This window comes from Falco biarmicus, chromosome 14 (genome assembly GCF_023638135.1).
Source record: "Falco biarmicus isolate bFalBia1 chromosome 14, bFalBia1.pri, whole genome shotgun sequence".
NCBI classification, from domain to species: domain Eukaryota; kingdom Metazoa; phylum Chordata; class Aves; order Falconiformes; family Falconidae; genus Falco; species Falco biarmicus.
In genome coordinates this window covers 24,224,582-24,252,386 of record NC_079301.1, presented here as the reverse complement: position 1 = coordinate 24,252,386, position 27,805 = coordinate 24,224,582, and the positions used below count along the sequence as shown (strand labels likewise).

The following is a 27,805-nucleotide window of genomic DNA, read 5'->3' as shown; positions in this document are numbered from 1 at the left end:
GCACACTGAGGTTCAGACCCAGCTTTGCAGCTGTGCTCATAAATTCCAGTACAAGATTCCTGCTGCCGTAACTCTTTAGCCTCAAGCTGCAGGCTTAATGGTTTCCTCACCTGACTTCCACCAGCAGTTACCCGGCAGCACTCTCATTCTCCTCCAGCGTTACGCATTTGCCGTAGATATGTACTGCGATTCTCGGCGACTGTGTAGTAGCAGCTGTAACAATTAACCTAATGCAGCTAACCTACAGGTGTTCCTGTTCAAGCGAGCGACAGTTTCAGATGTGTTTCTGCTGCACACCCTTGCTGGGGACTAGTGTTAGCCCTACGTTTCGCACTGCTTTAAGCGCTGCAGAAATGGAGTCAAGCCACTCCTTTACACGTTGCTTTCTCTTTTGGAAAAGCTTCTGCAGAAACGGTTCCAAGCCTCTGCACAGCCTGCACACAGACTGGGACTCCAGGACACGCCTCTCCCCCAGCGTTCCTCCCCATCTGTCAGCTCGCGCTACAGTGCTCGCGTCCAGGGGAGTTCTGACCTCTGTGACGTGGATCGGGAAATTAAGGTAAAACATGAGTGCTACACTAGATGGCTTCTTTGTTCAGTTTCAACGCCAACTAACTCTTGGCAAATGCTTTTCATAAGGCAACAAAATACACACCCAAAAGAGCTACTCCTTTTAAAAGTGAAAAAAACACCTTCATATTTTTATAGCACTCTCTTGAAAAAAACTGGGATCGGCTGTGGGGAAAGGAAAGCGTGTCAAGGCAAAATGCCAGAAGTACTGGCAGAATTGGATGCCGTAATAATACTCATCCTTTCACCTTCCACTGAAGTCAACAGGCTGATCTGAACGAGGGAACCCTACGGTATCCAAACCTCACAGATCACATAACTTTGGCAACTAACACTACTGCCCTTCACCCGACTCCATCCACGTTTCCTTTCTCCTTCTAGATAGGTCATCATCTTGTAGCACCAGCAGTAGTACCTCTCCACAGGCATCCTAGGCATCAGGAGCCAGCAGCTACCTGAACCCTTTCTTAGAGCTTCTGCTATCAGATGCCTTCTCTTGACAATATTCAACAGCATCTCGGACTCTACGTTACCCAAACATTACCCGTAACGACAAAGAGACACACACGACACACGTGCCCCTCTTTTTGCCCTCCAAGCATAAAAAATATCTGCCCGTGCTTCTTCCATTTTCTCCTTTTCTCCAGCTCTTACGGACACTAGTCCCACTCCTGGTGAGGACACAAAGGCAGAGAGCATGCCCCATGCCTCTGCAAAAGGCCTTAAGACACAACGAGAAACTCTAAATCTGATTTATTGTTGACCTCAGAGACACAGTTTTTATCTTCCTCTTGTGCCCAAGATGGCTTGCAAAACCAACAAAACCAACAACAAGTTACATGAGTAGCAGTCACCCGCAGGTGCAATGTCCTGAAATTGTTGTGCCTCAAGGCCACAAGCTCGTGGACTGCTATGCTATGGCATGCTGCAATGATAATCAACGTTTGGGGTGTCATTTTATCTACAATATAAAAATGACAGTGCCGGCTGGTAGCACCATTCTGGTGCACCATACTGGGTAAAACCCAAACATCCTTGGTTGTCATTTAATTTTACCAATCTCAATATTAGGCATGTCGTAAGTTGCTATTTGGGTAGAATAACACCCCTAAAATCCCCAAAACATATTGTACCAGGAATTATTGTATATAATACAAAGAGGTTGCTCAATAACTAGTGAGATTCTAGACTTCTCTTTCACAAGACAGTTTCAATTGCCAAAGAAAATCCATAAAAGTTTTTAGTGAAGAAGAGAACCCTCTCACATGAACTTCATTTTTGAAAACTTCAGTTTGCTATCCCAGGGGGGCGAGCTTGCTGTGCACCCTCCTCGCTGCCCTAAGGCTCTTTAGCTCCACCACTGCATGGCCCTTGACCTGTGCAGATGACCACAGAACAATGTCCAGTTGCTGGCTTGTGTGTACCTCAAGTCTCTCACCTTTGGCCAGCGCAATGTCCCCCCCTGAAAGAGGTGCCCTCCCACCCAAACGGCCACCCTGCAAAGCCACCTGTTTGCCCGCCCCGGTCGCAGTGCTCCCCAGGGCTGAACGTTGTGGGAGTGAGGAGCAGCTTCCAGGACCCCTGGCCCTGCCCACACCTCTTCAGCTGCTCTCATGGGAGCTGCTGGCTCCTGGCAGGTCTCTGCCCTCCCAGGGGGTTTCCCTGGCTCACGGACCACTCCCCCTGTACGCTAAGATCCATCACTCCACTGGGGATGCGCTTGCACCCGAGCCAGGTGCCTCAGAGAGTATTTGTTGAACTAGAGCCTGGAACATAACAGAAGAGATCAGATTAGCTCATCTCCCACGTGACATTTGCCAGGTGCCTTCAACAAACCAACCGTCTTGGGATGTTCCCAGTCTTAGACGTTACAGTACCGAGTGTGCCAGGCAAGTGCCTGAGGCAAAGACGACTGTGAACATTAGGGACTGCTACTACCGGAAAGGGAAAAAAAACCCCACAGGATAACGGTAATAACAGCTCCTAGTCTGTTATTCAACCTCTCAATCCAAACTCTACAACAGAGAGCAACTATAAAGAGACAGGGGGCTGCCTCCCTGCGCACACAACCTTTAGGAAAGGCAGAAACCAAGAAGGCCTGGACGTCTCCTTTGCTGTTCTCACTTGTTCTCCACCTCACCCCCAGCGTTTGGCCTCAGCCCATCGGCAGAAGAGCCAGCCTGCCCTGAACAAAGACGCTCCCCACGAGGGCCAGCAAGTTCACACAACAAAGACCGATTCTGAGTCAACGTGTGAACCTCACTTGAGCCATGACATGTGGAAGAACAACCGGCGTGACTCGCAGCTTGGCTGCTCAGGCGAAAACTACTACCATCACTCCAGGAACATCCCCCATCCGCGGATGGTCCGCCACATACCAGGTAAGACTTGCTGAGAGACCACACAGAGAGCCAGGACAACTGCCCTGGCACGCACAGAGAGAAATGTGAGCGTAACCACCATTTTGTTCCAAAAGTACCCACTGCTGCCGTTTCCCATTTCTAAGAGGAGCATTTCCGCAGAGAAAGCTGCTACCTTCATTTCAATCGACTAAGCAGCCTTACCTGTCCTCAGCAAGCAATAACCTCAGCTTAGCTGCACTAAACTCTTTACAAGGTGCAACTACAACTCTTGCACCAAGACAACAAGTAACTGTTTCAGCTGTCACTACTTTCGGCTTAGTATCTGAACAGAATCAAGGTGCTGAAAATCCTCCACCAGCTACTTCACAGCACTGCTGCTTTGCCATGTGAAACCCAGTTGGACTGGTATTCCACCAGAGAAACAGCGGCTCGTTAAGAAAATCCGTTGAGCCTGGCTAAGAAAGGAGGGTTCCAGTTCTTCATTAAATGCCGCGGCTCTCATTGAAAACCACAAGCCTGTTCTGAAGACACACGGACAAGTGACACTTTTCTCCTGATTGGCACCGCTCAGGGAGTGGGCTTCACCCCACCTGCCCACTCTCCGGGTCGTACCTGGAGCATCATTACTGTTGAGGTAGCGGCTGGTCACACTGTCCTCCCTAACAGACTGCTTACGGCCCTCTGCCACCTACCCAAGTATGACAGGTTTACCCAGGGTTTACACACCGTTCCATCAGCCCTGTATCAGGGCCTACAAACTTCAGGTCCGATACCTCCCTTTTCCATCCTTCCAGCACAGACTCTCCTTGGAGATCACCTGCCAAGTTGACTGTGCGTGTTTACTGTAGGAAAAACCTGTATCTTCTGGTTTCTTGCACAGGATTAAACAACACTCTGGTCTGTGCTGTAAGCAGCAGCCTGCCAAAAGGACACTCAGAAGGACGTGCCGATGTTCCCAAAAGGCTTGGGAAGAACTCTGCTGTGCCTGAAAAGGTAAGGGGGGTGGGGGGATGGGGTGGGTAGGAGGGGGGAAGACATGGCTCTTTGCTGCGGCACACTCTCCCTCACTTCTCAACAATGTAACCTGAATTGACGGTCTCCGATTGCTAAGGAGGACCGCGCAGAACCAAAAAGAGGGATGTGAGCATCCCACATGTAGAACATAGAGCTTGGAAGGGAGACGGTGTCAAGCAGTACGACAGCTAAACCATAACTGTATTGTGTTCAGATCTGTAACGCCACTGTGCTTTGGTAGCGCCGGGGAGAAAACATCACACTATACAACAAGCAAGCCCAGGAGAAGCCTCCTCCCCTCACACACAAAGCTTCTTTAGATTACTTACTGCCAGCAGTTTTACTTGGGCTGACACCGTTCTCTAGAAGCAGCACACTGAGGTTCAGACCCAGCTTTGCAGCTGTGCTCATAAATTCCAGTACAAGATTCCTGCTGCCGTAACTCTTTAGCCTCAAGCTGCAGGCTTAATGGTTTCCTCACCTGACTTCCACCAGCAGTTACCCGGCAGCACTCTCATTCTCCTCCAGCGTTACGCATTTGCCGTAGATATGTACTGCGATTCTCGGCGACTGTGTAGTAGCAGCTGTAACAATTAACCTAATGCAGCTAACCTACAGGTGTTCCTGTCCAAGCGAGCGACAGTTTCAGATGTGTTTCTGCTGCACACCCTTGCTGGGGACTAGTGTTAGCCCTACGTTTCGCACTGCTTTAAGCGCTGCAGAAATGGAGTCAAGCCACTCCTTTACACGTTGCTTTCTCTTTTGGAAAAGCTTCTGCAGAAACGGTTCCAAGCCTCTGCACAGCCTGCACACAGACTGGGACTCCAGGACACGCCTCTCCCTCAGCGTTCCTCCCCATCCGTCAGCTCGTGCTACAGTGCTCGCGTCCAGGGGAGTTCTGACCTCAGCGACACAGATCAGGAAAAAAAGGTAAAGACACGAGGGCTACAGTACATGGATTCCTACCACGGTATGCGTTCTTAGTTCTCTTGAGGATGGTGTGGGACTTCATTGGCCACTTTTCCCACCGCCACCACCCCCGTGGGGAGCCTACTGGCTTTTGTATTTAGCATTTACTCCTCAGTTGCTCTCCCCTACCTGGAAGTTGCTATGGGCAATCACTGGTGGAACGACACAGCTGAAACTTGTTCTCTAAAAGGCAGCCTGTAAATCTGGCATGACACATGCAAGGGGCTTTCTTCGTAGTAAACACTCTTAGCGTTTCCTTGCGGTGTCTCTGAAGTGCCGCTTACACGGCGCTCATGCAATATCACCTTTTGCAGGCTGGCGTCCTTAGCTCACACTGTGGCAAACCTGACGGGACACCTTGGGCTAGGCAATTTGCACAGCCGTAAAGCCGCACACTCACACAGCTAGAGCTAAACGGAAACACATGCAAAAACTGTCACGAATCAGCTTCTCTTCTTTCATGGTCACTATTCTGTACGTCTTCTAGGTGCTGGAAAAAATCAGCCAACTTTTGGAGACAGACTCCCTTACCAAGATCCAAGAATGGTTTGGAAGGGCAAGTAAACAAGGTAACAAAGATACGCACCTGCATCCCTTTCTGAGAAGCACGCGCTCTTGTACGTTCCCATCAAACCCTGAAATTCTAATCGACCTGAGCTGAGCGGCGTTGCCGAGGTGGAAGGTATCAGGTCCAGCAAAGTGCGCTGGGCCCAGCTGTGGCTGCGCTGAGCAGTCAGGTGACAGCAGACAGAAAGCAGTCACTTACACCTCAGCGCTCTCCGGTTTGGTGCGGGGCGGAAACACGCGCTCTCCCACTGGGGCTCTGGGCGGCTGGGGGCGGGCAGAAAGCAAACAAAATGTCTCTCTCGTGTCTTTAAGCCCTTTGAAAACGTGGTAAGGGAACTCCTGAATTCACCCCCAAACATCCAGATCAGCAGCAAGTGGGAATTTGAACAAAATTTCTGCTACCTTCACGTTTCAGAGAAAGACTTTGTGTTCAGTCTGGTGGATTGAGAACTGACTGAGAAAGACGTGCTGAAATCTGAGGAAGGTGCAGCAGAGAACATCAACAGCCCGACTGCTGAAGCCTCTCCCCCCACATCGGAGAAGCCTAGACGGGGAAATGACTCTGGCCACGTAAAACCTGCAGGGAGGTTGCCACAATGATGGATAAGCTAAACCCCACAACCAGAAATTTTTGGGTTCTCCTGCTATGGAAAAGGTAACTTTGTGATTGAAGTTGATCACGGCCAGCCTTCGGCAAAAATGCTCCTAAGTACAAGCCACGCCAGGCGATTTGATACAAGTTTGATACAAGTACCAAGTTTTAGCAGCACTGGAAACCCCTTGGAGAGCAACCTCCTTTTACATTGCGGTGCACAGTTTATACCTACAAAGACCACAGGGGACTGGACCATCTCCCTTATGAGGACAGGCTGACAGAGATGCACCTGTGTAGCCTGGGGAAGAGTGAGAGGGCATCTCCTCAGTGCATATAAATATCTTAAGGGCAAGTGTCAAGAGGATGGGGCCAGGCTCTTTTCAGTGGTGCCCAGCGTCAGGACAAGGGGCGACGGGCGCCAACTGAAACACAGGAAATTCCATCCGAGTGTGAGGGAAAACGTCTTCACTTGGAGGGTGTCGGAGCCCTGGCACAGGCTGCCCAGAGAGGCTGTGCAGTCTCCTTCCCTGGAGATACTCAAACCCCACCTGGACGCGACCCTGTGCAACCCGCTCTAGGCAAACCGGCTTTAGCAGGGGGTTGCACGACATGGCCTGCACAGGTCCCTTCCAACCCCAGCCGTTCTGTGAGCCTGTGACATTCTGAGATCTGCTCCTGTAAGTTACACGCAAGCTGCAACCCCCTCTGCCAGCAAACTATGGCATTCGCCCTCACCTAACATCTCGCCCTCGCTCTCTGCAGGCTACGTCAGGCTTTCTCAGACCGTTCCAGCTACCAAAGCCCACTCTTGCACCCTCTACCCAGTCAGGGCAAGCCAAAAATAGTGGCGCTGCCAAGGAACGCCACTGTCACCTCTTTGTGCCCCTTCTGAAGCACACAGAGGCAACACAAGCCAGTCCCAGCGTACGTGATCATTTTAACAAAGCCACTCATGCCAGCTCTGACGCTGCCAGCATTTACTATTGCTTGGAACTCAGCTGGAGGAGAGGGTGAAGAGTAATCTTACCTAAGAACTAGAAGGAGGAAGAGGAAACCTCCAAAGCAAGCACCTCTGCTTTTCCACAGTGGTGCCCAGTGAGGCTTCTTTGCCAAAGAGCAGATGTGCTTCTATACTCTCAGCTGCGTACCGAACAAAGCCAAACGAGTCTAACATCATCCTAAGCCTAGCCTGGTAATATACAGCCTGCTTTTCCAAAATGTTTTCCAGAAAGGGAGAAAGAACATCTTTTGTTTGCAACGCTGAGAAAGAGAGGTCCAGCACAAGCAGACACGCTCTTCCCAGGGAAGAGCTACAGCTGAGAAAGTGTGGTGGAAACAAGAGGCCGTCCTGCCCTCACGCTCTACCAGAAATCTCACCTGTACCACGGCTGCCCCCAAACCACGGATATCCCTTTTCCAGCAGAGGCCTCCCCTATTCACAGCCGCTGCAGCATCTCCCAGCCACCTTCACATACAGAAATATGTGATCTGAGCACTTAGATTATAAAGACAGGCGTTCAGACTTCCTAATAAAACAATTTGATGTTCATTGTATTTTGTCCTCAAGTCATTCAACCCAACCATGCTGCATAGGTACATGAGACGTGAGCTAAATGAAAAAAGGGACAGAGGCAACGCCTTTTGGCATCAGGGTCATCTGTTTGCGTGACTCAGCCAGGCCTGCACAAAGAGCTCTTGTGTGTAGGCTTGGCTCTGCAGTCACAGACATACTGGGGTAGGAAGAGGGGCACGCACACACTGTCTGCAGAGATGCACACCAAGCCCTAGGCACTGGGGAAGAAAAGAAAAAACCAAGAAAAAGAAAGACCCTGGACTTGCCACATGTGGCCTGCACAATGACTGCAGTCGTCTGCCTCACAGCAAGCTGGAATTTGCTTTCACAGCTCTCACGACTGGCAGAGAAGCAGCACACACTGTAGCATCCAATGCGGTGGGGTGAGACACGGACAAGACAGGATGAGACCAAAACCAGCCTTCCAATGCACCGTGCAAACCTCGAGCCGTTGAAATACAGCCAACAAGGACAGAAACGCGTTTGGCCCTTTTTCAGGCCCTGTGAGTGGACTGTGAAAGCGGAAGAATTGGGGTTTACCCGTCTAAAAGATACCTCTGCCAATTAAATCTCACAAAAACAAGGCAAGGTGACAAGTCAACCCTACTCCCATCTGTTTTCCAGACTCAGATGATTCGGTGCAGACAAGCTCACTCAAGGCATCTGGCCGTTTGCGGGGAAGGAGAGAAACCCTGGCCGCACAGCGTTAAAGAAAGAGGAGCTTAGCTCAGCGCAGAGCTCAGTGTTCTCTTTCCAAGGGCCCCTGCCTTCAAATCATGCCTACTATAGTCACAACTACCACCTCCATTCCCATCTCCCGCTGCAGGAGAGGAGTATGCCAAGACCGAGTGGCCAACCTCAGCTCGGCTTTCTCGTGCTGCTCGCTCACTGCTGCACGTGCCCAGCTGTGCTAGAGCCCCCAGCAGAGCAGGCTGGTAAGGGTGAAGGAACGTGTGGCCACACATTCAGGAAACAGAGTTTTTATGAATGGCTGGCCAAAGGCCAGTCACACAGAGTGGGCATTACTCAGGTCTGCCTGCCAACTCAGACCACAGAGGCAGAAACTCATTCGCACAAAGCCATGTAAATGGGGAACATTTTCCGAGAGAGGTAATTTCTATACAGCTGCACGAGAGTAGGAGTCTGCCGTCTGCAGTAAATGGGGACGGAGCTTCTAGCAGGAGACGAGCTGGCAGTGCTTTGCAACTTCCCTGGTGTCTTAGGTGTAAACACTACAAAGTCATCTGGAAACCAGACAGCAGGGTTAAGTGACCACACACTGACAGGGCTGTGGTAATGACTTGTTGAATGGGCCACACTTGAACTTGACCGAATGCTTTTGGGCTGTACTCATGACTGTCTTAAACCCATTCAAATCTCTGTCCTGAGTGTTTCCTACCAGCTGTCCCTCAGCACCATGCTGCAGTAGCTGAGCCTGAAAAACTTAATTACATCGCAGAGGCCTCACAGGATCACTACTGAACAGAACGAAAACTAAAGCAACCACATTAATGTGGTCTTTCAACAGCACGGTTGCATTCCCTCCATGAAGTTTGAAGCTGACAGGTCATGGAACAAACGTGGTAAGAGCCAGAAGGGCAATAGTTTGCAAGGATAGTTACGATCAATTGCACCTTCTCACCCATTTCCCTTTCCAAAGCACCCGTGACTGTATTTGCTAGATGCCTGACAACAAAGCTCTCTCAAGCCCATCCTAGTAATAAAGAAAGAACAAGGTTATGTTCAACGTGTGACTCAAGATAAGCATTAAAGCTGTTTGTGTTATGTTATCCTTGATCCCACCTGCCTGCCTTATTAGAGGCCTGGATTCACTAGCAGGAGAAGCTGAAGCAGATTCTTACAATCACGTCAGGGTGCAGCAGCGGCAGAGTAACTCTCAAGACTGCTCTGTGAGGCAGCGGCGTTTCTGTGTCCTCTGATAAAATTAGACGTCCCAGCTTCTGAACTATTGCTTGTCCCTACCCCCAAAAGCTGGGAGTCTCTGGTCTTTAGGATGTGTCTGCTGTTACTGAGAAGGTTCGGGTAGTACACTGACTGCAACAGTCACACATCCATGTCGACTATTGCTCAATGCTTCGTGAAGCCCTCAGCTTGCAAACTAAGCTTCTTCTGCAAGTACTTCTTTCTATCCTTCTCCCGAGACGTAATCTTATCACTGCAGAGCTGGCCCACTCGAGAAATACGTAAACTCTTTGGAGTGCACAGCGAACGCAGAAGTAAGCAGGAGTTATGCACTGGATCGTGATGACTGAATATGGCCAAGTTTTCAGAGCCTCCTGAAAAACAAAAACAAACACAGAGCGCTAAACTCAGCTACCTGTGCAGCCGTTCCAAACAATGTCATGAAGCAGTCAAGAAGCAGAATAAAATGCATTAGAATAACACTGACTATTACCAGCTCTGTAACTTACTCGCTGTAGTTAAGTAAAGGAACACTTCAATTCTATCTGAGAACGACAGGAAGCCAGAAGAAATGCACTAACAGTGTCCTCCCAAGGAAGTCAGTCGTGTCGCACACCTGGATTCTACAATTTACACCAGGGTAACCGACTTCCCCAACCCACACCCACTCTCCTTCTACATGAGAAGACAAGAAAAAATATGTAACAGGTGTTCCCTGCAACAAAGTAAAATGAGATTAAAAATACTGAATCACTCAAATGTCCCCCGATACACATATCTGGCCCCCTGACTTCTCAACCAGCTGCCCATTGCTGCAGAGGTAGGACGTACTACTTGGGGAGTCCACGACCTTCTTCACAGAGGCGGCCACAGACACTCGGGCATTAAACAAAGACACAGGACACAGCATGTGAAGTACGTGACAGCACGTATATCAGGACCCAAGCAAAATACAGCACAAGGCCAAGACCGCTCAGCATGCTTTTTCCCAGGCATGTCGGTCCATGGCCAGCCTACCAGCCTCCGCTTTCATGCTGCAAAAAGACGCTGGTGAGACAGGAGGACTGCCTCCCTGCTCTCTCAGGAGGAGTTGCAGCATCATGGCAAGCGCTGGAGGGGTCACAAATCACACAAGCACACTTGCTTAAACAAGCTGTTCTTTCAGAACTTCTCACAAACGTCCAAAGCCAAAGGTTTCAACATCTCGCATTTGACCTGACGCTGGGGCAATTTTCATGTGCTGCAACTAATTTGGCTGTTTTCAACAGTAACTTCACACTGGACTCACTGCAAGAATGGGCCCTTCGGGGCTTCTTGAACACGCCACTTCACATAGCTGCAGCCGGCTGCCTGAAAGCAAATCACCGCTTTACTCTCTTAGGATCGTGTCTATGGCTGGTGAATACACTGATGAACAGCCAGGCACCTAAAGCATTTAGAAAAGGGTCAGTGCGCACATCAGTGTGAGTCCAGGCCCGCCAAGAACAGCCTCTTCTAGGTGGCTGCAGAACTGTAGGATGCTGAAAGGCTGAGAACGGCAGCAGCAGCCAGAGGGCTGAGCCCATCGAAACCCCAGTCTACTCTCGCTTGCTGTTCTATCTCGCCAGTTAACACATCCCGAGGACAGCATCCGGGAGAGACGACTCATGACCACAGGCATGAACTTCAGCCTAGTATCACCTGACGAGCTTAGCACAAAGAGAGAGCAAAGGGAAACAGCAGCAATGCCCCAACTCCTGGCTAAGGCGCCAGCGAGAGGACAGGAAGAGCGGGCGACTGAGACAAGCAATGTGTACAAAGAGGGCCGCACAGCCGGTCCCCAAGCTGCTGTGATGCTGCCGAGCTGGAAGGCTCCCGGTGCTAAGAGCAGAATAATGCAGAGCACCTTTTCCTTCTCTTTCTCCACAGGCAGGTAAGCTTCAGATTTGCAACAGCTTGATCTGAAAACACGTGCATGTGCACGGCGCGGGTGCGTTTGCCTAATGTCACTGGCAACGATGCAGGACAGGCTGCGTAATGCCGTAAGAGGCTTTCGGACCCACTCAGAAAGTCTCCAAAGTCCCCAGTTTGTCTATGCCACCTGCTCGTGCACTCTCAAGCCTGAGGAGATGAGGCACGTGTACGAAACCATCTTAAGGAAACCTTAGAGAGGCTGAAGAGCCTTAGATCAGGTTTAATAGGTGCTATGTGCATTAACGCGCAGAACCTCAGCTGTAACGATGTAACTCCTTGTAATTGCATTGCTTGACACGTTTACATCAGAGAATCAGCGTAATAGATGGCAGGCACACTCACGATGCACTTCTTGTTACAGAAATAAGAGCAGCAATGCTCTCATGAAAAAGCTGTTCTCGTTTCTGGAACAAAAGCAATCACATTTCTATAAAGCCTAACAAAAAAGCCCACATTACTCGAGCCACTAGGCACCCTTCTAACAGAACAGGCTTTTCTATGGCTATTCAAAAAGAACAGACAGAAACGCACCGACTGTAGAAAGCCACAACCTGTTGGTTGCCAACCCTTTACAGGCCTGTGGGGATCCCACTTCTAGTCTCCGTTTGAAAGCCGTAACAACAGAGGGAGGAATGAAAATGGATACAAGCCAAGCCATGCCTGGGTCAGCCCCCTGATTCCAGCTCAGCTCAGAACAACAGTTACGATGATGTCTTCTTACGCTCTTCAGCTGACCCGCGCGGAAGCTGTACTTGCTCAGAAGCTGCAGTTACCTGGCTAGTCCCTACAGGAGAAAGGGATGGGGCAGGCTCACAAGCCTGAAGCGAAGCCGCGCTTCCACGGTCTCTGTTTCTGTCCTTTGCAGGAGCACTTCAGTCAGTTAGAAACGAGTGGAACCAGAACATCCAGCCAAGACTGAGACTATGCCTCTTTTTGTAAAGGAAAAATATTTGACAGAGAAAACAATGCACGCAGGATCATGTCATAAATCAGGCCTACTGAAACTCGGTAAGTGACTTGAAAGAGAGAGCTCCTGCCTCCTGGTACTGTTCTGAGGCTCCGTGATCAATTTTGCTAAGAGGACCGAGAAGTAACCAAAAGCGATCGTGACGCCTCAACTCCATGCGCACCATGTGCCAACCAAGGCACGTGATTTGCGCTTGCGCAGACATCCACCCTGCTCAAGCTGAAGTCTAAAGCATTGGCGTAACCCCACGCTCGTAGCTCATCTACCGACCCCAGCTAACTACACATGGTATACAAGTCAGCGTGGCTCAGCTGATGAAGGCAGCTTGGTTGCTGGTGATTGTCTGTTGAGGAGCTCAGGAAAATTAGAATTTCTGCTTGTTTGTGCCGAGTGTTCATGCACACTTTGCAACGGCACTAGCGGAACAGGTTGTGAGGTCACCATTCACCGCTTTCAAGAAAACTTAGGGCAGAAACAGAGAAGGCGGCATCCATTCAAATAGCGTCTACTAATGCTCTTGGGTAACGTGCCCAACTTGGTATGTAGAAAAAGTCACATTTAAAAGAATTAAAAAAAAAAAACAACAGGAATGCAATCGCTTCCTTGGGAAACAAAATAAATTCTACATTTGCCATTGGTTTATTTTTTATAAAAATAAGCTATTAATACGGAAGCTTCAGGGTAAAAAAACGCATTTATCTTTGCCCTTCATGTCCAGAAACAGCTCTGGGCCAGCTACGGAACTATGGAGCATTGGGACAATCCGGTGTCACAAGGGCAGCAGATGGTCTTTGGAGCGGAACCACTTCACGTCCCAACTTCATCCCATGGACTACGTGTCCCATCTTTCCCGTTGTCTCATTGTGAAGCCTAGTTGCTGTCCGAGTCATCGTCTTCATCTTCTTTTCCAGACAGAGCATGCTTGGATGAATCATCGGCCTCTCCCAATGCAACAGCCCCTTTCCGCTGTGGCAAGACACTGACAAGGCGTCCTTCCAGTCTGCCTTCTCCAGGTACGCAAGGATGATCTCAAACACTGCAACACCAAGAAAGACCACCAGCTCTTCAACAAGGAGGTAAAAGAACTGCTGGTAGCACCACCTCCCACATCCATCCTTACAGAGCTTCTCGTGCACTCGCTTGCAGCATCTTCAGGCTAAATCTGGTGAAGCACAAGCAGAAGCGCACAAGGCAAGTCTGCTACAGCCGCAGCCTAAAGCCAAGCACACTGTGAGCCCCCAGTTACTACCGCAGCGCTTTCCTGCAGCGGCTCCACTTTGAATTACTTGCCCTCAGGGACAGAGAGGAACGGCCCCCCACTACTTCAGCTCTCACCACTGCCCTCTATACAGGCACTAATGCTTTCTCACATTCGTTTGACAGGAATATTGCTGTGGATGCACCTTGACGAGGACTTGGTCCCCTCCCTAACATAAGCGCAGCCCAAAGTCTTCCTGAAACCTGCCGTCATTGTCTTCCTCTTACTTTTCCACCTGCGCTTGTGGCAAAAATCCTTATTAGTCTCCAAGTCCATGACCCCTTCTTGCCGTTTCTAGTATGCTGACCGTAACAGCCACCCTCCTCCTCCTCCTCCTCCTGTTTCAGCTCCCAAAACTTTCCCTAAGTGACAATAACCCCAGACAGCATTACATACAAACCTCACTGGCAGATTCTTGCCTAGAACAACCCCAGGCTATCCAAAAACCCTCTCAACACAGACTGTGGCTCGGCAGCAGCAGGCAAGGCTGCAGGAGGCCCTCTGGCTGGTGAGTAAGCCAGACCTGGATGACAAATGTGGGACAGAGGGGTGGCTCGTCAGGCTTGGGGCTACAGGAATAGTGCTGACACCACCGGAGAACGCTGACTTCAAAGAACGCCCCCAGCGCAAGCAGCCTCAGTGCCAAGCAACAGCATACGAGAAAGGTTCAAAGGAGCCCTGGAGGGAAAAAAAGCCTGACAGAGAATTAGGCAGGCATTCAGAAACGGGGGAGCAGCATGGATCTCACACTCGCCGAGAGCCAAGTTACAGAAAACTGTCACATTTATTAGAGGTTTCCTGCACCCAGGCTGACTGGAAAGCCAGCTGCTCCCTGGGACGCTGATACTGAAGAGCTGGCCATTTCACTAAGCAGGCTATTCACCTGAAATGTGCTGTGAAGGCATGAGCTCTCAAAGGACTGTATCGCTATCGCTGTTACTGCAGAAAGCACCTGTGGCAAAAATGCCGGCTGAAGAGACAAGAGGAGTGTAAGGAGCACGTTTCTTCTCCCTTGCCTTGGAACTTCCTTTATCTGCATAGTGAAAACGGAACTGATGGAAACAGAGTGGCTTCCACAGGAGAACAGAGGCCTCTTGGATGGGCTGCGATAGCAGCAACAGTCTTGTGCAAGGACACAAGGCGGCAGTGGGAACAGCCGGCAGCCTCCACTGCAGGCTGGAATGAAGCAACACCGTCTTGTAGCGTACGTTACAAAGCATTAGCCTTGGCATACAAACCTGAACAGAAGGAAACACACTCTCCCAGCTACACCTGCAGCTGTGCTTTGCAACACAGTGTTTTACATGGATCTCAGATCATCCAAAAGTCTCCTCTTACACCGTGTCAGTTTCCTGGCATCAAGTATTTCACACATACCCGTCTCCCTCATGCCTTTTTAACATGGCAATGCAGGCACTGAACTGCCCGTGGAAATGCATGGAGAGTCAATCCCAAGAGAGGAGGATTCTAAGTAAATAAGCAAAAAGCAACAAGCAAGTTGCCCTGTTACTGACGCCTCCAGTCTCCCACCACCAGACGGCCGGTTTCATTAAGGCGCTTCAAAGCCTGACAAGGCCGCTCGGAAGGACTTTCTCCTTCTACAGGACTTCCCAAATTCACACCTGTCACAAGAAGCTCCCCAGGGACAGGGCAGGCCCTGCAGTCTCCTCTGCTGAGCCCCGTACCGTCCTCGGCTTGCTTCCACTGCTGCACCGAGGCCAGAGTTACCAAATCAAAAGAGAAAGGGCGAGCAATGGTGCAGTTACACTAAGCAGTGCGGTGGATGTACTCACAGCAAAACACAAAAACCTCAGTGCAAACGTCCTTCTCCTCACCTACACAAAATTTAGAACATGAGACTGGAGAGGCAGCTTGATTCTCTCCACCTTACTCATGCCTTACTGCCCTGAAAGCTGTTTTTTAGGCTCAGCTTGTAAGCTATCAGGGTTGCAATATACAACAGCCTTTGGGACAGCTAGTAAGGGTACCTCTGCTTTTGGTTGTGGAGGAGTTGTGTTTCTTTCCTGCCCAAAAACCTTAAGCAAAACACTGCTCTAGTATAATCCTTACCTTACAAAGGGTCTCCGCGTTAAGAGCCTTTCAGCCGTGATTTGAAAATGTTTGAGAAGGGCAAGGGAAGACAAGCTCACGCAAAATGGAAGCTCACCAAATAAAGTGCTGTGTTACTTTGCATATATGGCACACTGTGACATACAGCCAAAAGGACCATAAATAAAATCTGGGCATGCAGCCGCGGAACTAGGAAGCATCAGCCACAGCCTCTTGTAAAGGCAAGTTTCTGCTTAAGTACAAAGTTACGCACATCACAGGAACCGGGTAGTTTTTCAGAGGAAGAGCAAAGGATAAACAAATGTTGTTTGCTTCTTTAGACCTGGCAACTCCTGTGTCCAAGTTGAGCACAAAAACCCCTTCCCAGCTGTGCCAACACTCCATACCATAACGACTAGATCAAGTCAAAAACACATCAACAGAGTAACATCAAATAAGGTGCAAGGAGGGACAAATAGAAAAAAGAAAGAAAGAAAAAAAAAGGCTCTGTAAGGAAACAGACCCCACAGTTTACCTTGTGGTGATTGTGATCCAGCAGTCCTCCAGTCCCACAGGCTTTCTTCTCACCCAGCTCACTGAGAACATCTGAAGACAGACAGATGTAGGTCTTCTTTCTTTAGTAGCTCACTGTAGCGCTCTGTTCTTATTTGCAAAGCCTCAAAAAAAAGGGAGTGAAAAGACCGACATGTGCGGCGAATGAAGAGACGGGACGCAGCTTGATGCAAGCAAGTTGTCGGTTTATTAGTGATTTTCTCTACAATTATATACGTTTCTACCTTCTACATATTACACACCGATTGGTTAAATCTTAAGCGTAACAAACACTGATTGGTTGATATTTAAGGCACACCGTTAGAACAATAGGAACTTATTAGTTTACCTTGACATAGCAACAATTTCTATTCCAAAATTAGGGGGTTTCTTTCTACGCGGCTTTCTTGATTAACAAAGTGACATATCGGTGCCATCCGTTCCCTTATCTGGTGACTTGTTTCCCTGTCCGGCTGGTTGCCTCCTCAACTGTGCTGGCTCAGGGGTCTGCAGTTAGCTTGTTCCTTTGCTCCCAGGGCTTGTGCCCTACAAGTTCTAACGAGTCTCTATTCATCAGGCTATCAGTACTTGGACTCTTGCCGTTGAGGCCTTCTCCTACAGGTATGTTTAAGTGCATCCAATAAAAATACTTACAGTGTGGAAGTGTTTGATTTTTGTTTTGCACTATTGGAACTTGCATAGCTGTGAACTGGTACTATTAAATTACCCATCTCCAAAATACAGTTATAATTTGACTAGGGTGGGGTTTTTTGTTACATAATTGGGAGTGACATCTGGCCAGCTGTGCTGCCCAAGAGAGATGCTGCTGATCTGCCAGGGAAATGTGCCATTGCAGGAAGGAGACAAACAAAGTACTTCGGAGCACTCCTTCAAAACATCGGGGAAAATCCCATAACATTCAGCTGCACCTTTTTAAACATTGATGCCAAAATGGCACAGAGTAACGGCTCCGAGACAAATTTTGTCTGTAAGTAGCAGCTGGTTAACACCGGACAAACTAGCCCCAAAGTTTTCAGTGAAAAGTCAGGTAATTTATACAGTTTTGATGAGAGGTTACAACATCTTTACATACATATTCATTTGATTTCTACATCGAATCATTCTATTCATAATAGGTGGGATCTAGGTGGAGTAAACCTTTCAATTTTCTTTGTTCAACGATCTCTTGACTCAGGGTCTCCTTATCTCCTTCAGGTGCTCACCTTACCTTTTCTAGTTATTCAGAGTACATTCCTTTAACATGGTCAGTGGAACCTTTTCTAATTATTCAGACTACATTCCTGAACTTTAACACCGTCAGTGGAACGGAACAGGCCAGCCATGCCGTCTTCACCTTATCTCAACACAAAGTTTTTCATCTTACCTCACACAAACGGAGCATCACCCAGAGCATTGTACCAAACCCATCCTGACTGATCTTTTTAAGACCTTGCTCTGTTTCAACATTGAGAACAAACCCCTAACTGCTTAGGGACACCTAATAAATTACGTGCTACCCCCCCACTCGACCCCACCCCCCAATCGACCCCACACCCCGACTCGACCCCACAACCCCAACTGACTCCAGCCCCTACACTTGACACCACCCCACACTCGACCTTAATCACCAAATCGACCCCACCCCCCCACTCGTCCCCACCCCTCGAATCGACCCAACCCACCGACTCGACCCCACCCCTCACTGGACACCACCCCCGACTCAACCCAACTCCACAACTCGACCCCACATCCCCACTCGAACCCACCCCCCGACTCCACCACACCCCCGACTTGACCCCTCCCCCCCATTTGACCCCACGTGCCCACTCGACCCCACCCCCCCACTCGATCCCACCCTCCCTCTCAAATCCACCCCCCCACTCGACCCCACATCCCCACTCGATCCCGACCCCTACTTGACCCCACCCCCCCATTCGACCCCACCCCCCCAACAGGACCCCTCCCCCCCACTCAACCCATCTCCCCCACTCGACCCTAACCCTAACCCTGACCCTAACCCTAACCTAACCCTAACCCTAACCTTAACTCTAACCCTAACCCTAACCTAACCCTGACCCTAACCTGACCCTGACCCTAACCCTAACCCTAACCTAACCCTAACCTAACCCTAACCCTAACCTAACCCTGACCCTAACCCTAACCCTAACCTAACCCTAACCCTAACCTTAACTCTAACCCTAACCTAACCTAACCCTGACCCTAACCCTAACCCTAACCTAACCCTAACCCTAACCTAACCCCAGCCCTAACCCTAACTCTGACCCTGACCCTAACTCTAACCAACCCTAAACCCTTCTGCAGTACCCAATTTCTGTCGCTAGATGGCAGCAGCGCCCCACCAGCCCTGTGCTGAGCACCGGCCGGGCGAGCACTGGGCGGGATCTCAGCCCAGTTTACACCACCGGACCCCGGGAGCGCTCGCTGCGGCTGCGGGGTTCCCTTCGCTCTGCCCTTTGCCCACTCGCAGCCCGGGCATTAATGCTTATTGCCTCCGTATGCAAAAGCACCCACGTGGCTCAAGCTGTTAAATGCTTTCTGCATGACGCATTCCATTTTGCTGTGGGAAACAGGGGTGCATTTGCTCTGTTTGCATTTGGAAGCACGTTAGTAACAGCGATTTTAAATATATTTTATTGAAATAGAAGCGATTTTGCAGGAGTGCACTTTTTGAGTAGGACAAAGCGACTGGTGTGAATGTGTGGCTTGAGAAAAGCTCATACAAGTTTTCCCCTGCACAAGTAAGCCATTAGGAGCTGCTGCACGGTTTAACCTCTTGAGCCCATAGCCGTTCCCTGTGAGGGAAAAGTGAAGCGTTACCGGAATGAAGGGGTGCGGAGTACGCGGCAGGGCTGGAAGGTGGGACAAGGGAGCGGGGTCTTTCCTCCGCCTGCCTCTCCCCGCCCCCCCCTCCCCCAGGCAGCCGCTGTGGGCACAGCCCGCGCCCCGCGGGCGGCCTCCGCAGAGCCCCGGGGGCCGGCAGGCCGAGGGGAGCCCGCGGCGGCACCGAGCCCCTGCCCGCCCCGGCGCGGAACGGCAGCCGCAGCCCCTCCTCGGCCGGCTCCGGGCCGCGCTGCCCGGCGGGGCGGGGGCGGGGCCGGCGGGCGGGGGCGGGGGCGGGGGCGGGGGCGGGGCCGGCGGGCGGGGGCGGGGCCGGCGGGCGGGGGCGGGGCCGGCGGGCGGGGCCGGGGGGCGGGGCCGGGGCCGGCGGGCGGGGCGGGGCCGGGGCCGGCGGGCGGGGGCGGGGCCGGCGGGCGGGGGCGGGGCCGGCGGGCGGGGGCGGGGCCGGTGGGCGGGGCCGGGAGCGGTGGGCGGGGCCGGGGCCGGCGGGCGGGGGCGGGGCCGGCGGGCGGGGGCGGGGCCGGCGGGCGGGGGCGGGGCCGGGCGGCCCCGGAAGGTGGGTTCATTTCCGGCCCGCGCGGCACCCTGGGGCGGCTGTGGCGGAGCGGGGCCTTCGCCGGGAGCCTGGAAGACTTTCGGGCCGGGGCGTGCGCCGGCGCGCTGAGTGAGCGGTCGGACTGTGGGCGGCCGGGGACCGGTGGGCGAGCCCGGGCGCGGCCGTCGGGCAGCGGCCGCCTGGGGGGGACGTGGCGGGCCGGCGCTCGGCCGCGGCAGGGAGCGCCTGGTGCCGGCGGCGGACGGGCTGAGGCGGGCGGCCCGGCCCGGGACCGGCGGGGCTGCCGGCGGTTCTCGTCTCCCCGGCAGTGGCGGCGGTCAGCGGGCTGCTCACGGTGCTGCCTTTTTTTTTTTTCTTGGAGCTGCACCGCTACCTCAGCGAGGAGGCGAGGAGCGGCGGCGGGGCGGCCCCGGTGCTCCCTTGTGGCAGCGGGGCCCGGGAGGGGGGTCGGCCCGCGGCGCCCTGCCGCCCCCCGCCGCCTCCGGGCAGCCGCTGCAGTCACCGCAGCTCTGCGCGGGGCTTTGTCTTTCCCCCAGCCGCTGGCCGGGCCGTGGCAGCGGGCTGGGGCCGCAGAGGCTGCCTTGGGGCCTGCGGTAACGCTGTCGCAGGGGGGTGGCTCAGGAGCCTGTTCAGCCCCTGCGAGCGGGCAAGGGAAGGAGAAGCAAGCCGGCGGTGGAATCCCCACTCCTCGCCCCCGAGTGCTGATTTCTCTAAAAAGTATTGCAAAGGGCAAGCGTTTAACTGCCGGGGAGGGTTGGGAGGCAGCAGCTCAGGTGTCTCGCTGATCCTGTGTCATGACAGTCAGCTCCTGGGCCGGAGCAGCCGAGGGGAAGAGGCTTTTGGATTTGCTTCCCAGTGAAACGGGGCTCTTTTGGTTTTCCTTTGTACCTAGGTTCATCTGGAGTTGTATGTTGACAAATCAAGGGGAGCTAAACTGAAGGTCAATCTAGATGTTACTTTTCCACATGTGCCTTGTGCTTGTGAGTCAGACTGCTGCCTGTGAAGGGATAACTTTTGTACTTAGGGGTAGGGACATGCATGACTTCTGCCTACTAGATGTTTTAATCACTCCTACCATCATGCAGATGATTGTTCCGAAGTTGTCAAGGAAGTTGGTAGTAAAAACAGTAGCAACAGCATAGGAGGCAGTAAGATTTTCACTGCTTCAGCCTCATATTTGATGTCCTACACTAAAAGCATAAAGAAAATCTGAGATAAAGTGATAAATTGTGTGCAATTACATAGATGAACTGAAAACTTAAAGCCAACACAGGAAAACACAAAGTGGTATGCATTTTTCAAAGAAAAGACAAGGTTTGAGTCTGAAATATGGACTCTTGCTTATAATTTTGGTTAAAAGCCATAGAAAATAGGCTAAGGGAGAGGAAAGAATTGCCTATTTCAGCATTTGTAATCTGTCAAGGTGTTAGGAAAATTAACACTACCACAGAATATACAAAAGAAAGACATAATATTTTAGCTTGGTGACTCCATAAACTGCCTGATTCCACATATGTGCTTCTGTTTGCTTCTTAAGATGTTATTTTCTTTAAGATGGCTACAATGATGTCTGTGTTATCACTTCATTCACAGGGCATTTCTACAGAATATGCTCATTTGGAAAAAGAAAGTCATTACCAATTTGTATCTTTCCTGGTGGCTGATCTCACAGCTCTTAAATCACATTGAAGGAAGAATGTGAATCTTCAGACTTGTTTGCAGAATGGGCTGGGGGGGGTGTCTTTCCTTTGATATTTGGAGGCATAGCAACAGATTCCTCAAGAGCATTCAGAAAATGGTTTTACTTAAGTGATCTATGATCACTCAACTCAACAAAGTAAAAAACCCTAGTGCCACAAGCCTCTAAATACATATGCATGTAACTGCATTTGAGCGCACTGTTAAAACCAGTGGTCCTACCTCTAAATATAAGTTAAGGAGGAAGAGAAGTTTGTGGTGCGGAGGGTGCGAACTCATAAGGGTGTTCCTGCAGATTCTGTATATGGGAGAAGTGTGTTTTATTTAAATGCGTCTGGACAATAAAACTGTAGTAAAACCACTTCTGTATGCTTTTGGAAAAGTATTTTGTAATTTCTAATTACTTTCAAACGAAGCAAATGCTAAGGACTAAATTAAATCAAAACAGAGTAGTGTAAACACTACGTCCTGGTGTTCCCTTACAAAAAAATCCTATTACTTAAGAAAGTATTTATTCCTGTATGAGGTAGTGGAATTAGCTCATTCCACTGGTGGTGGAAACAATCTAACACTTTTATAATAAATGTGGCTGTTTGCAAATATTAGCTTTCTCAGGCTGACAAGCTAAAATACAGATGTTCTAAGACAGCTGGTGCCTAATATCAGTCTTAGTTTCAGAAATTAAGCTGTACAAGCTTTCAGTCACTGTTGATTTTTTTTTGTGCTACATATGCAATCTACTTTTTCACTATTATGTGTATATGTGACAAACAACAGTCTCAACTTGGAGAATTTTTACTTGCCTTAATTTACTGCTAATTAACACTGATTTTTGGTCACCAAGTCAGGTACAGGGGAAAAAACCCACAATCAATCAAGCACTTAACACTCTTCCTCTCCCTTCCCCAGGGTCACCTTAACTCAAACACGGCTCCTCCCTACTTCCTAGTGTAAGCTTGCTTTGTTTACGCTGTAGGTTATTAAATCCATCCCAGTTCCACAGGGAGGTGATAGGCAGTACAGGATGTCAGGATCATGTGCATAATGGTTTCTCTCAAATGCCCTTTGCTTTTTCCTGGTTTCCTCTCCCACGCTTTGCTTCTTGCCCTTTTTTGCAGATGGTCTTTGCCTCTTCAGGTTTTCCTGCAGCTCTGTCTCGTAGTGTCCCTACTGCAGCATGGGTCATCCATGGGCTGCAGTCTTTCAAGGCTGTTCCTGCCCAGCATGGTGCCTCCTTACGAGACCCGGTCTCCAGATGGGTGCTTCCACCCCCTCAGCAGCCTGTTTCTTTCTTAAGCATGTTTTTTTTTTTTAACAATGGTGCCAGGACAACAGATGATATTGTGATTACTTCTGTGCCACCAGTAAACTTGACCTGAAAAAAAATAACTAAACTCATCTTTAGGAAAGTAGGAGAAATGTTTTTCTCTATGGTTCCTAAGATCACAATAGTAATTGGCATCTGTACTTCTGCAATGTTTACACATAGCAGCAGGAGAAATTATGTCTGCTGTTGTCTCCCTGATGCATGGCACCTGCTGCTACAACCAGAAACAATGAGAGACTGGTGGAATGACCACATCCAAGTTTCTTGTGATGCTTTAAACCAAAGAACCACAAAAGTCTCAACATAGTGTTGTGGGATTTACTGAAAGTTCAAAATACATTTCTACAAGCAAAACCACAGTGGTGACAGAAAGACACTTTCCAGAGCTGCAGGGAACCCAAATTCCATATGGCTTAGCAAGAAGATTGAGAGAATGGAATATGATCCCACAGTAGTTTCCCCTCAGTAGGGTTATTGCCAACTTAGAACAGAATCTAAGTCCAAATTTACAGAAAAAAACATTAAAAACTATTCATTTGTTGCAAGTTGTCGCTTTGAAAAGCCACTGTGTACCAAGACATTTCCAGGAGACTGGGATGGGGATTGGGGGAATCAATAAAAATGCATGTTGAGTGCTGATACACGTGTTCTGTGATAAAAAATGTGCATATGTAATCACAAATCAGTGAAGACAGTTGTGGGCTTTATACCTAGTAGTGTCTGTCTTTTCTTGCACTAATCTCAAGATTCCATCTGAACTGTGACCCACACTTTGTGTTACTCAAATCAGCAGTTCTCAGGATTTAAAAATGGAATCAGGGAAGAGGGGATGTGTTTGGAATTCATGTACACATGTTCTCCTTTACGTTTGTCAAGAGATTTTGAAATGGCTTTTGCCAACTGAAATAACAGCTAGAAACATACTTGACATTTCACTTACTTTTCAGTATTTGTAACCTTGGTGCAAATGTTTCATCTCTTAGATTATCTTGTATGCTAGGATGCAGTTCATGAAAAATTGATCTTCTGTGTTGCATCCAATATTTGGAGATTATACCACCTGGAATCTACTTATTCCAACACACCTGGTGCTGTCTCTCTTTTTAGCCTGTAATATGACTTAGCTTTGCCACTACCATGAATCATAGTTTCTGGGCTGTAGAGAAGCCTGTTTACTTTTTTCCCAATGTGTTACATACCATATAATGTGGAAAATGACTGCAAATATATGGATACCATGAACTCCCAGTGTGATTCTACTGGAATTTCTCTGCCAAGGTGAACAGGACTTTTGTTTTTGTTTTCTATTTTTTATGTTTGTTTCATAAATGCCAGCGATGGTGAAAAGGACTAGGCACTTTCAGTATCAGAAGCCAAACTTCTGTTACCACTGAGTATCTTAATTGTTTTGCTTTCTGTTTACTTTCACTGTTCTCCAAGCATTTCCTCATCAGTACACTTCCAGAAGAAACCACAAGTCCTGAAATAAGAGGGTTTTTTTTCTACAATCACATGACAGAAGGTACTTAAAACCCTGTGCACCTTAATGCAAGTCTTATTTTGGCAGCTCATATAAATTCCCTCTGCTAGGACCTGAACATGAATGAAGTAATTGCTTGAAAGCCAAATACCATAGAAATCACAAACCACACAGAACTGAATATAATGTACATTGTTAGAAGTAACACTAATCCATTTATCATCTGGTGATTCGTCTTTGCCCTTCATTTCATTACAATGGAAAACAATCTGTGATCCTTTTCCAATACTTTGCCATTATAAAGTCCATGCTACAATATTTTATCAGTCCACTTTTGCCTAGCCAATTGTTTTTCAGGTCATTGCGTAAAGAAGTTCAGTTTTATTTCAAAATTGCCAAATATTTAGTATAGAGTCCAATGAATGAAAATAACCTCTCACTACTACTACCCAACCCCAAATTTTTACTTATTTTTTAAATCATTCTCTCTGTAATTTCTTCCTATTTCTTATGCTGTCTTTGTGCTATTGGTTTCTCTGGAAAATAAATTTTAAATCCTCACAATTCTGTCTGTTTGTTCACAAACAATTAATAAAATGTAATAGGTGCATGTTGATCATCCATTTTGCAGCAAGTACAGGATTTTTTGGCCTGAAATACTCCCTTAATGTTTGGGGGGGGGGGGGGGGGGGGGGGTGTAGGACAAGGCCTCAAGGACAAGAGTCCAAGTACTGAGAGCCTGATGAATAGAGACTTGTCAGAACTTGTAGGGCACAAGCCCTGGGAGCAAAGGAGCAAGCTAACTGCAGACCCCTGAGCCGTTACAGTTGAGGAGGCAACCAGACGGACAGAGAAACAAGTAGCCAGCTAAGGGAACGGATGGCGCCGATATGTAATCAAGAAAGCCGTGTAGAAAGAAACTCCCTAACCTTGGAATAAAAATTATTGCTAGGTCAAGATAAACTAGTAAGTACCTATTGTTCTAACGGTGTGCCTTAAATATCAACCAATCAGTGTTTTTTACGCTTAAGATTTAACCAATCAGTGTGTAATATGTAGAAGGCAGAAACATATATAATTGTAAGAAAATCACTAATAAATGGACAACTTGCTTGCATCAAGCTGCGTCCCGTCTCTTCATTCGCCGCAAATTGGTGACCCCGACGTGATACGTTTAAGGATCTAACGTGAAGGGCTCTCGAATCGCCTATCTGAGCAACATGCAGCGAATCCCACAGAACTTTGAATGATCTGCTGAAAGGAAGCGGGAGCCGGCCTGAAATCCCTCCGGAGTTGAGAGGTGAGCTGTGGGAAATCCGTAATGGGGAATCAGGCTTTGTCCCCAGAAAGAGACGTATATGGACTCGTGAAGGGTCTTCTAGTCAGATCAGGGAGTCTGTGCCTCAATCTCCTCAAATGGTGACCCCTATGGTGGTGTTCCGAAGCCTTGGAAGAATAAGGACGGAAAAAAGACAGCTCGTGGAAGAGGGCTGCGTTCCGGAGGAGACGGCTTGGCTGAACGATCGTCTTGCTGTCTGGACCAGGCGGACAACCTAAACCCCGAGGATAACACCTGTATTCATCGAGACAGGTGAGCAGCCAAGAAACCTTAGAGATTTTAAATATTTGAAGAAATTTTAAGAAGCTTTAGAAACCTGTACTCATTGAGACAGGCGAGCAGTCAAGAAACTTTAGAGACTTTGAAAGAATGAAAGTGTGTACATACAGCAGCCAATTGTATGATGCTGCCGCGGAGGGGGACTCTGCGTCGGGAATGCATTTAGCACCTTGGTGGCAAATTCTGACTACTCTTTGCCAAGTGTGGACTAATTCTACTAACGGTGCTAAACCAGAGGAGGCTGTAAATTCCACTGACAGCGCGACTCTTCTCAACACACTGTCAGCGATGGCGATTCCGTCCACACCTCCTCTGCCCCCAAAGCTTCTGTCACTGACTGCAGCGACCCTCACAACACAGGACCAAGCACAGGAACAGGACAACTCAGACAATGATTTTATTGACACTGATAAACCTTTTGATCCAGGTCCTATAAATCTGGAAAAGGAGCTAGACCTTTCCCCCACCCCCTTGTCTCTCCTGATGCACTGATTGTATTTTGGGGGAGGGTGAAAGGGGTCTGAGGGATTGGTGACAGGAATGCAAGTGGGAAACACTTCAGTGATGGGTTTTGGGAGTCGCTATGGCATGTTCAGTATTTTGTCAGACAAATCAACCTGCAGAGTGGCAGCCTGTGCAATACGAGGCTGTTAAAGGGTTAAGCAAAGCAGTGCGGGAAGGGAGAATTCATAATACATTTGCTATGTCCCTTCTTGAAGTGATGGCAGAGCCTTATACACTCACACTGCATGATTGGAAGTTATTGCTTTGTATGGTACTAACTGATACAGTATATGATGTGGTTATTTGATTTTTGTGAGCTATGTGTAGTGGCCTTGATTGAAAACCTTAATTGGGGAATTGCTGTTAACTATGAGCAGTTAGCTGGAGAAATTAACTGTGCCGATTCTGTGACTCGGGCAAGGTATCCCAGGGACAACTGTTTGCAAATGAATGAGATGGCTATTAAGGCAGTCAGGATGCGGGAGTCTTGCCACAGTCTTGCAGGGTCCTAGAGAGTCACTAACTTTAATACGAACTTGATTGATTGGCTTCAGAATATTTTGCAACAAGTCGAACATCAGGAAGCTCAAGGGTTGCTTTTAAAACAACTAGCTGTGATAATGTCAATGAAAATTGTAAACGGGGAACTTTCACAATCGCAACCCCAACATGTGTCAAATGATTGTAACGCAGAACTCACAGCAGACTGCAATTCTCAGGCTGAGTTCTGGAATGCAGCATAACAGATTTTTGCTGCTCTAATCTCTTCCGTAAGAATAGTACACGCTTTTAACTTGCTTAGTAAATTAGGCTGCTAGCTTGCTGAACAAAGTAATACTACAAATACTATTTTTTTTTCTGGCTTATTAACAGATGTTGATTCTATCCATCATATGTTGCTACAGAACCGAGTTGCTATTGATTTTTATTATTAGCACAGGGACACAAGTGTGAAGACTTTGATAGGATGTGTTACGTGAATCTGAGTGACCACTGTGAATTAATTTGCCTTATGTCTCCCATGCTTTTTTTCTTCTGTATTCAGTGTTTAGTTGATTGTAACTTAAAGCAGGTCATGGTCACCCAGCTACACACAACCATTGCCTTGTTGCAATTAACAAGCAAAAAAGAGGAGTATAGAGAATGTCTGAAGAGAGATATAGGAGAGGAAGCTGGAGAATATTTGACCTAACAAGAGATGAGAGAACAGCTGGGTATTGTGAAGGAGACTAGGAAAGATAAACGTGGTTATCTAGTGTGTAATAGGTGTCTGCATGCTTGTAGTGATATATAGCTATGTAACTACATGAACGATTTCTGCCCTGAGCCTGGTGGTGCATACAGCTGTGGTTTGTGTCCTGGCTCAGAGATGTAAATAGGGGCTTCTCTGTTATGGTAAAAGTGTTTCTC

At 48.9% G+C, this 27,805-nt stretch overlaps 3 long non-coding RNA genes across 3 annotated transcripts; 2 read left to right on the top strand and 1 right to left on the bottom strand.

Annotated features, from left to right (window-relative positions):
• Window positions 1–3,365: 3,365 nt before the first annotated feature.
• Window positions 3,366–7,627, top strand: LOC130158898 (uncharacterized). The gene is made up of 3 exons (XR_008825533.1): window positions 3,366–3,926; window positions 4,719–4,877; window positions 5,404–7,627. It is a non-coding gene; the product is annotated as an uncharacterized LOC130158898 (long non-coding RNA).
• A 4,105-nt stretch (window positions 7,628–11,732) lies between these two features.
• On the bottom strand, window positions 11,733–16,778 carry LOC130158897 (uncharacterized). The gene is made up of 2 exons (XR_008825532.1): window positions 16,337–16,778; window positions 11,733–13,530 (listed from the first exon to the last, which is right to left on the bottom strand). It is a non-coding gene; the product is annotated as an uncharacterized LOC130158897 (long non-coding RNA).
• A 2,974-nt stretch (window positions 16,779–19,752) lies between these two features.
• On the top strand, window positions 19,753–21,827 carry LOC130158851 (uncharacterized). Its single transcript, XR_008825509.1, has 3 exons — window positions 19,753–19,876; window positions 20,661–20,794; window positions 21,362–21,827. It is a non-coding gene; the product is annotated as an uncharacterized LOC130158851 (long non-coding RNA).
• The last annotated feature ends 5,978 nt before the right edge of the window (window positions 21,828–27,805 follow it).